The sequence below is a fragment of the Gavialis gangeticus genome, unplaced genomic scaffold (genome assembly GCF_001723915.1).
Source record: "Gavialis gangeticus isolate Ggan-Ray unplaced genomic scaffold, GavGan_comp1, whole genome shotgun sequence".
NCBI lineage: Eukaryota > Metazoa > Chordata > Crocodylia > Gavialidae > Gavialis > Gavialis gangeticus.
In genome coordinates, this window is record NW_017729022.1 from 21,670,804 (window position 1) to 21,672,126 (window position 1,323).

Below are 1,323 nucleotides of genomic sequence, written 5' to 3' on the forward strand. Positions count from 1 at the left end.
CAGGAACACATGTACAGCATAAAGCAAGGGAAACCTGTAATCCTTCTTCCCTGACATCCACCCATCCATACTTCTTTCTCTGGTCACATATGGAAAATATCCAAGGCGTCCTCACTTTTCTGAAACCTTTCTCCACTTAAACATTTCTGTAAAGGAAAGACTGTCCTTATATTTTAAATATGTATCTAAAATCCTGAGCCCTCTCCACTTTCTCCAAGTAAAGTCACAGTTTAGAATACCATTTTAGTGGGTGGGTTTTTTTTCTGCTAAGGTTGTAGTGGTATTATGGTATATGGCAGTGTTTATGATGTCAAAGTAAGCATGTAAAAATGCATTTGATCAACAATTTTCAGTTAAAAAAGGCAGCCCCAGGGGCATAGTAAGTTTGTAAGCATAATTATGGGTCTGTGTCACCACACTAGTCTTGAGGCCCAGATGTCTGCAAGAATCAAAAAAGAATTAGGGATAAAAGTTTTCAAAAAAAAAGTCTGAGAGTTGGGAACTCACTTCTCATATTCCTGTTCCTGCTACTGAAGCATCTGGTACTAACCACTGTCCCAGGAAAGGCTCTCTGCCTTGCATCATTTCCCTTTGCATGTATCTCTATGATAGAGAGCCTCTTTTTTAGGGTCCAGTCAATAAGGCTAAGTACAGAAAATCAAAAAGCCCAAGGCAGAACCAATTCAATCTATGCAGTTTCCTTTAAGCTTTGTAGGTTAAACCAACAACCAGCTGAACTGACATCCAGTTTTCAATTGGGAAAAACACAGTGATCCATCAATTTACAATAAAACTGAAGTAAAAGTACTTGTTCATTTCCTTTTTTACAATATGCTATTTATCTGTCCAATAAAACTCCTTTTTAATCTTACCACAAAGGAAAAGAGAGGAAGAAAAGAATATTCAACTACTACTAAAAGAGCATCCTGCTACTAGACAGTAGCATTTACTACCAAGGAAAAAGAGTAATACTGGTTCTTGTCTCTTTTTTTAAAATGAAAACATTTTGAGCAAGCAAGCCTGTTTTATCTAACCACATGCCACCATCTTTTAGGATGTAAAGAGGAGCTGGAACCATTGGAATAATTCAATTGTGAAGCTATGTGAAGAACTTATACTTACAAAATGTGTTGTTTTTGAAGAATGTGATTCATTTGATTGCCATGTTTATTACCAGGGAAACGGCTCGAGAGAGAGTTAAATAGTGTAATTTATAATTCTGTAAAGTTTTGAAACTCTTAACTTATGCAAAAACAGTTCCCCTTTCCCCAAAATATCCAGTATTAAATCTTGTCCTCTTAAATGGAAACAAAATGATTGTAT